Below are 9,115 nucleotides of genomic sequence, written 5' to 3' on the forward strand. Positions count from 1 at the left end.
ATTTATCTCTTTAAAGTATGTATACTAAAAACAATTCAAGGATTTTTAGCATATTCACAATTCTGCAACCATCACCACAATCAATTTTAGAACATTTTAGTCACCCCCAAAAGAAACCCCATGTCACTGGATGTCACTTCATATTTTCCCTTTGCATCTGGCTCTGAACAATAACTGATCTACTTTGTCTTTATAAACTTGTCTATTCTTAATGCTTCATGTAAACAGAATTATTTACATCATACCATTGGTCTTTGTGACTCGCTTTCCAGTTTTCAAGATTCACCCATGCTGTAACATGTATAAGTACTTCATTCCTTTCTATTGTCAAATAACATTCCATCTTATCAATATACCACTTTTTATTTATTCATCATTGTTGGGTAGTTTCCATTACTTGGCAATTATGAATAAAGCTGCTATGAACGTTCATGTTCAAATTTTTGTATAGACACACTTTTTTCTTCATTGTAAAGTTACTGGGTTATATGGTAACTTTTTAGCATTTTGAAAAACTGCAAGACTATTTTTTAAAGCAGTCACACCATTTTATATTCACACCAGCAATGTATGAGGATTCCAGTTTCTCTCACATCCTTGCCAACACCTGCCATTGTCTGTCTTTTTGAATATAGCAGTATTAGTGGGTTGTGAAGAAGTATCCAATTATGGTTTTGATTTGCATTTTCCTGATGGCTAATGATGTTAAGTATCTATCTGTTCAAGTGCTTATTGAACATTCCTATACTTTCTTTGAAGATATTTGTATTCAGATCTTTTTCCTTTTTTAATTGGGTTATGTGTCTTTTCAAAATTATTATTATTAGGGGCTGGGGATATAGCTCAGTTGGTTGAGTGCTTGCCTTGCAAGCCCAAGGCTCTGGGTTCAAACCCCAACACTGAAAAAAAAAAGAATTGTAAGATTTTGCTGGGGATATAGCTTAGGCCTTAAATTTGGTAAAGTCAAATTTGTCCATTTTTTTTTTTTTTAATTAGGTGTGCTTTTGGTATCATAATTAAGAAAACTTTGCCTACTCTCAAGATCTCAAAAATTACTTAAATGCTTTCTTCTGAAAGTGTTGTAGTTTTAGCTGTTACATTTAGGTACACAATCCATTTGGGATCCATTTCTGTGTATGGCATAAAGAATGAATCCAGCTCTACTCATTTGCATGTGGATATCTAGGGGAAAAATTATTCTTCCTCTCATTGAATTGTCTTTGCACTTTTGTTGAAATTAAATTGACCAAAAATGTGAGGGTTTATTTTTGGACTCTCACTTATATTCTACTGATTTATATATCTTTATGTAAATACTACACTGTTTTGAGTACTATAACTCTGTATTAAGATTCAAAACTGGAAAAAAAAAAAAAAAGATTCAAAACTGGGAATGTGAGTTCTTTAATGACTGGATTTTGAAGCAATTACCTTTAAACTTTATCCATTGACTACTTCAGTTAACTTGGGTAGTTGCTAGATTTTTCAGTTCATCAGCTTTTTTATTTGTAAATAGATGTTAAAAACGACTTGCATTTAACTAAGCTATCGTGAATATCACTTATGTTATATCATGTTTGGAGCAGAGATTGAACAATAAAATCACTTTTTAAAATTGAAAATGATAGGCCAGATGAATTTAAGTAAACTGAGTTTGAATTATATGACTACAGAATAGGGTTTGTTTTAGTCAGCTATTTCGCTGCTCTGATTACAGGACCCGACCAGCACAAGTGTAGAGGAGAAAAGGTTTATTTAGGGCTCACAGTTTCAGAAGTCTTAAGTCCATAGAAGGCTGGCTTCATTCCTCAGGGCTCTAAGGTGAGGCAGATATCATAGCGAAACAGTGTGGCAGAGGGAAGCAGCACACATGATCATCAGGAAGCAGAGAGAGACTCCATTCTCCATGTAAAAAATATATGCCCTGTAGCCTGGTCGAGAATGAACCACTTCCTTCAGCCACACCCCACCTGCCTCTAGTTACTACTCAGTTAATCCCATCAGGGATTAATTCACAGATTAGGTTAAGACTCTAGCTCAATCATTTCTCCTCCAAAACTTCTTGCATTTTTTCACATGTGAACTTTTGGAGGACACCTCACATCCAAACTATAACAGGGTTGAAGTCTATAAATGATACATTCTTTTGAATAAAGTTAAGATTCATTTATTTAAGAACATTGACTTTCCACTGAGTAATTGCTCCAGAGTAATAGAAATTTTTATCACTAGTTTAAACATTATTTGTGTACTTTTAAAAAAATAAATATTTGACAGTAACCCCAGTGTACCCTCCAGATAAACTCAAGATTGAGGTCAAATAATCTACATTCTCTCTGTCCTAAAAAAAAAAAAAAAAAAAGTAAGAAACTTATTTAAAAGTGCTTCTCACTATAGAAAATATGGTAAATATATAAATGTAAAAATAGGAGAAAATATACTTCACTTTCCTTTGTTTCTCCTATAATGTCTTTGAAAAAGACTATATATGGTAGGTATATAATATTATATAATGAATAATATTATATTAACATTCTCCATTGAAAACTTAGCAGCATAATTAGTTTTATAATTTTTTAACACAAAAATCATGATTTACTTAAAAATTTCCTTATTATTGGATATTTTTGTGGTTTTCAAAACTGTGTATGGGATCTTGAGTTTGATCCTTGATATTATGAAAACACATACACACACACACACACACACACACACACACACAAGTACTAGAAATGTTTTTGTGCAAAATGATTTTTTCACACTTAGGTTTATTTTCAAGAGGCATATTATACTGAACTGAATTCCCAGTAGTTGCAGACCAGGATTCTTGCCAATATTGAATACTTTCATTTATTTTAAGTATTGTCTAATTTGATTGATCAAAATGGTTGTCTTTATTTTTTATTTTTATGTTGTGGATTGTTGGAGAGTATTTCCATGTATTTTGTTAACAAATTACAACCATAAATTGTTGGATCATCAATTGGGGTTTTAGTAGCTTTAGAATTTATTTTAGTGCATTTTCAATATACTTACTAACTCTTTGTTTTCTTGTTTTTGTCTTTGTTTTGCTGGTAATATTTTTGTTCCCATTTTTATTTTGGTAATATTTTATGTTTATAATTTTTTGCAAAATTAAATCTATTTTGTTTGTTTTTTGGTGATATAGTTCACTGCTTTTAGAATTTCTGTTCTCATGATAGTTGTGGATTTACCTATTTGCTATATGGAGAGAATTTTAATTATTAATGTAGGACTGGGGGTGTAGTTCAATGGTAGAGTGCATACTTAGTATCCAAGAGGCTCTGGATACTAAGCACCACACACCAACAAAATTATTTGTTTACCTTGACAAAGGTCTAACACCCATAAAAATATGTTTCCCTGGTAATTTGGTTTGCCACTGTTTAAAATTATACAATTCTTGCCAGGTGAGGTGGTGCACACCTATTACTCTAGCAACTTGAGTGGCTGAGGCAAGAGGATCGCAAGTTCAAAGCCAGCCTCAGCAACTTAGCAAGGCCCTAAACAACCTATCGAGACCTTGTCTTAAAAAAAATAAAATAAAAATGGCTGGGGATGTAGCTCAGTGATTGAGTTCCCCTGGGTTTAATCCCCGATCCCAAAAAAACAAAACAAAACAATTTTTACATGGAAGGTGGGCTTTTTCTGGAATAATTATTTTAATACATTGGTCAATTTGTTCAATAATTTGACTGATACTTGTGCCTCAACCATACTTGTTGTAGCTTTATGAAGTATTTTCAAATCTGATAGGGCTAATTACTTTTCACCTATTTGCTTTCAAATATTTATTTGAAATTTTCAAGAATGTATTTTCATGGATTTGTTCTTGTAGGAGAACTTTAGAACTATTTTATTCTGGATCTCTTTGGAATTCTGATTAAAATCATGGTACTATAGACTGATTTGGGAGAAAATGACATCTTCACAAACATCAATCAAGGAAAATCTTTTACTTAGGTGTGAGGTAGTATAATTTTTTCATAGTGGTTGCACATACCCCTTGTTGAAATTTCTGCCTATTTATTTTAATCAAGCTTTTTAGATTGCCAGAAATAAAGATTCATCCAGAGCTGGGCATGATGGTGCACTCCTGTCATTCCAGCTAAGTAGGAGGCTAAAACAGGAGGATCCCAATTTCAAGGTCAGCTGTGGCAATTTAGCAAGACCCTATCTCAAAATAAAAAATGAAAAGGTCTGGGAGTGAAGCTCAGTGGTAGAGCCCCCCAGGTTCAATTCTGAGTACTGAGGAAAAAAATAGGTCTGGGGATATAGCTTAGTGGTAGAGCTCTTGCTTTGTAAGTGCGAGTCCCTGGATTCCATCCTAGTACTGGGGGGAAAAAAAAAGATTCACTTGGGCAACCTCTAGTCCTGGGATTAATTGTGAGATTACTCCTGGCTGGTAAAGAGATAGAGACCAGAAATGGCTACATACCTGAGCCTCATTACCAAAAGACAAAGAAAATGGAGGCAGACCTCAATGGACCAGGGATGCTTTATTAAGCAGCAGAGGGGCACATTTTCAAGAAGGAAAAATGGCAACTGGCTACAATAAGGGTCTGGATTTTATAGGGTGCAGAGGGGCTGAGTCCTAGCCGGAAATGTGTTGGTTATAGCTGGAGGGAGACCTTGGGCAGCCAAGGGGAAGTGTTGTAGATAAGGAAAATTGCAACAAGTTCACAGCCCATTACTCTCCCTTTTTCCTTGGGGATTGTTACTTTTCATGTCCTTCAAAGGGTGTACTTAGAGATCATGGGGGCTCAGTACTCGGGACAGCCAGTTTAGTGATAGGTGGGAGCCAGGTATGAGTCCCTTCTGTGCTCTCCCCATTTTTCCCTTCCTGCTTTCCCTCCGACTAAGGCCTGGGCTTCTCTTTTATCCCGTTGCAATGACAAAAGCTCCAATTTACCACAGACATCTCTCCACTCATGTGGCAGGAGGGCAGTTAGGGGAACCCTTGTAGATCAGGGAAGTTCCCTGGGGCCTATTTTCCATATCCTTCAGCTGCTTTTGGTTTATGAATTCCAATTTTGTTTCTTTTTGTAATTCCTTAGATTTGGGAGTAGTTAAGGTTCCCAGTTATTGCTGGCCCAGTGTGCTACACCATCCTTTGTTAATTTTCTTTCACTTTGCCAATACCTTTGCAAATGGTTCAGTGCATTGCAAGGTGGTGCATGCCTGAGTTAGCATCTGCCCCAGGCCTGGCCTACCTAGGTTGCAGCTTGGCTTCAGACCCCATATAACTTTGGGGGTCGGAGGTTCTAGCTTGTGGCCCTCTCTGAGTAAAAGAAATGGAGTTAGTTCAATGGCATCAGAGGAAAATACATTCATTTAAAATGATAAACTTTTCATTTTTTAAAAAAATTACAAAATGTTTCTAATAATAAAAGTACATAAAAATTTTAATTGTCCAATTTAAAAAACAATCACAAAAAAGTGTGAAATATAAAGATCAACAAGTGATGAAAACAGCCAACCATGCGCTCATTTAGTTTCATTATCACATGTAGAAGTACAGAGAATGGTGCTCAGCATCAGCGGAATGGCACATGCATGCACCAGATAGCTGTGTTACATCTGCAAAAGCTTACTCATTTTTATGTTTTCCAAGCAAGTTGAGGAACTGGACTCCCCAGGTCAGATTATGTGATGCTTTGGGGTCTAATGAGTTTGGCCTAGAATGACTTAGACAATGGATGTAAGGAGCAACTGAAGAGCAAATATATTTGTTACGATCTGAATGTTTGTGCCCTACCCCCATTCGTATGTGGAAATCTTAAACCTCAAGGTGATGGGATTAGGAAATAGGGCCATTGGAAGAAGATTGAGGGTGGAGCCCTCATGAATGGAATTAGTGCCCTTATGAAACAGGCCCAAGGGAGATCATTCACCCCTTCCACATAGGAGGACACAGCTAGAAGACTATGTCTGTGAACTAGCATGTGGCCTCACCAGACACAGAATCTGCTGACTTTTTGATTTTGGACTCCCCAGCTTCCAAAATTGTGAGATATAAAATTGTTCATAAACTACTTAGACTATGGTATTTTGTTATAGTATTATGAATGGACTAGAACAATGCTGAACTTTTGTATGATCCAAATAGCTTTCCACTCTTGTTTAGGAAGGGAATGAAAAACCTATGGGGGAAGTGGCTACTTTTAGTTCTGCTTAAATATGGTTTGACCTACTCATTACTTCTTTTATACATGATTTCAGCTTACTCTGGGCTTCTGAATACTTCTGGGTTCCGTTGAGAGCTTTTTCTTTGAACATCTCTCCACTTGTACCTTGCTCTCAGTTCCTGAGTATCTTTCTATGTCTCACATTCAAGCTCTTGAGAAACAAATAATTCATGTGGCCCACTGGGGATGTTGTCCCCGTGAGGCAGAGGTATTGGCTAGGTGACCTCCACCAATGCCACCTCCTTAGTTCCTGAACAACTGGGGGCTTGATTGGTGGACTCAGCCAAAGTCTGAGCTTGGGTCCAGTCAGTTATGACAGGATATTGTGGTTTCATGGTCCATTTCCCAGAAGAGGCTATGAATTTGGCAAGCCTTCAGAACACGATCAATGAACAAGTTACTGATCATGTCCCTGTTTTTCTTTCTGCGTGTGAATAAATGCCTTTCTCCTAACTATGAGTTTTTTCTCTCTTGGGCTCTGAATCTCCCTCTTCTACTTCCCTTTCTTTTGCATTTCAGTTTTCTTTTGTCAAACATATTTAATCTGTCCTCTTCTTGGCAGGGATTATTGTCACTTCTATTTATCCAAGTTCAGTGCTTTTACACCTCATTGAATCTTTATGAAGTAGGTGTTATTATCATTACTTTTTTTTTTTAGATGAGGCAGTGGAGACTTTGAGAAGGAGAGTTGCTTCCCCAAGGTCATTCCATAGCTAGAGCAAAGATTTCTGACTCCAGTAGTGGCCTTTGAACCCTTGGTCAGGGTACTTTCCCACAATAAATTCCGAGGTCAATGTCTACCTCTTCTGTCTAGAAAGGAACCAGTGGTAACTCAGTCCATGTGGATTGGAGGACAGTTTAGGCAGTAGCTCGATTCTTCTATTTCTAGTCTTCTCCCTTGCTCAATAGGTTGGAATTTTCATAAGCCTTTAGCTACCTTCATTATTTATTAGTTGGAGCTATTAGGTTTTGGTTCGCATGTGCTCCAAGTTAAAGTTTAGTGTATAAATCAATGTTTATGGAGGACTCTGCATCCTTTTTAGGTGTTCTACAAGCTGCTAGCTTCTGGTCATTGTCGTAAGTCCAGCAACTGGCACACAATGCTCATGGCCATGAGTTGTCTAATTTCCAGATTCCTGTGTGTGATCTGGAGTCTCTGATTCTGTGGCCCTTGAGAGGTGACGCTGGACCTGAGATGATGCTGTTACTATAAAGCTGTGGCACTAGAATGAGGACATCACATGCTTGTTGCTCTGAAGTTCCTAGGTTTTGGGTCATCAGCCTACCATGGAGTCTCTTAAAGACCTGCAAATGCTGTGGTTGCTTCCTAGCATCTCTGCCTCTCAGCATATCCTTCATGGTAAATTTCCACAGAACTATGACACTTGGGCACCACTCTGTCCCTTGCAGCCCCAACCAGCCTGACTAGCCCACTCACAGATCACAATGGTAAAAGAAATTAGAGAGCAGAATGTCCCACAAAGCCATTTGGTCTCCTGCAAAGATTTAGTTCAGGTTCTTCTCTCTGGTAGGACCCACTCTCACCGTTGAAAGTGTCTCCCTTTCCCCTTTCCTATCCCTTCTAATAAACTCATCTCTGTCATTCTGAAACAAATAAAAACAAAACAAAACTTCCAGAGATTTAGTTCAACAAAGAGAACACTCAGATTACAACTTCAGGAAATCGAACATGTAAAATTATCATAAAGAAGATTCAGCAGTCCTCAGTGATTACAGGTAGCAAAATATTCTCAATATAATTATTGGTACTTCCTCTCTTGTATCTTCCTTCCTTGCCTTGAGAATTTTGGAGGCAGATCAGAAAGAAGCCATCTGACGTCAACAGCTTTTCTTGCCTTTTGTAAAATCTCTTATTGTACCACAAACAGTGTGAAGGTGTCGAGTGAAGACTTGGGGTCTAGGAGAATGAGGAGAGAAGAGTTACTCTCCTAAACCAGGAAGGGCTCAGAAAGGTCTGTGGGTCTTGCTGGCAGTGGAGACGTGTGCTCTGTTTGGTCTGTAGAACCTCGGACTTGGTGACATAATAGAGAGATCAATCCTGGGGAGCCTGGAGGAACCAGAGTTCCCAACCTTGGTCAAGACTCTACCATCTGCCAGTTCTACTGTTGTGACTACATACATTTCTATGACCATATGACTCTCAGCCTTAAGGAGGTTGCCCATAATGACTAAGATGGAAGTTTTCACTAGTCCAGGGAAAGGGGAATTGGACTTGGGGGAAAAAAAATACTATTTAAACACAATAAAGAACATAAAACCTTTTCCAGCAATTTTTCTTTTACGTATTTACACAAGAGAAATGAAAATATATATTCAGACAAAAAAATGTGTCCGAGAATGTTTGTAGTTAATTTCTCCATAATGTATCCAGACTGGAAATAATCCAGATGTTCATCAATAGGAAACTAAACAAATTGCGATGTATTCATATGATTGAATATTACAGATTAATAGGCATGAACTACTAATAACAAAAATATGGATAAATCTCAGATTTATACACCAACTATAAAAGGACATACTGCATAATTGTAATGATGCTGCTCTAGGAGAGAAAAATGTAGTCTTATAGACGGAAAGCACATAGTGATTGCCTTGCATTGTAGGTTGGGAAAGACCATGGTGGAACTTTTCTGGGGTGCTATAAATGTTGAACATTTTGATTGTGGGTGGTTGTCTGAGTATATTATTTTATATAAATTGATTAACTCTACCTTCAAACTAAGTACATTTTATGCAAATCATAATAAAGTTGATTTAGAAATGAGTGAACTATAGATACATGTAGCAAGATGGATGAATCTTAAAAAGAAACCTCAGAACACTAGGCAGATTTTTTAAAAAAAGCAATCAGAACCTGAGGATACAAATCAAATGATTCCATT

Source organism: Sciurus vulgaris (assembly GCF_902686455.1).
Source record: "Sciurus vulgaris genome assembly, chromosome: 2".
Taxonomy (NCBI): domain Eukaryota; kingdom Metazoa; phylum Chordata; class Mammalia; order Rodentia; family Sciuridae; genus Sciurus; species Sciurus vulgaris.